We start from the raw sequence: 209 nt of genomic DNA, 5'->3' as shown, positions 1-209 counted from the left end.
CGCGGTCAGAGAGGCTCTCTGAATCAGCCTGCCGCGGTTCTACCGCGGTCGCGGCAGAACCGCGGTCAGAGAGACCCTCTGAACCTTCAGCAGGGTTCTGGCGTATTTTCAGCAGTGATTTGGCATTTAATTAATTATTAAATAATTAAATAAATTTTGTCCAAAAATAATCTTATCGATCGATCATTTGACAAATCCAAATCCAAATC

Source organism: Nicotiana attenuata, unplaced genomic scaffold (assembly GCF_001879085.1).
Source record: "Nicotiana attenuata strain UT unplaced genomic scaffold, NIATTr2, whole genome shotgun sequence".
Taxonomy (NCBI): Eukaryota; Viridiplantae; Streptophyta; class Magnoliopsida; order Solanales; family Solanaceae; genus Nicotiana; species Nicotiana attenuata.
The sequence above is the reverse complement of the archived record's forward strand: the minus strand, read 5'-3'. Positions refer to the sequence as shown.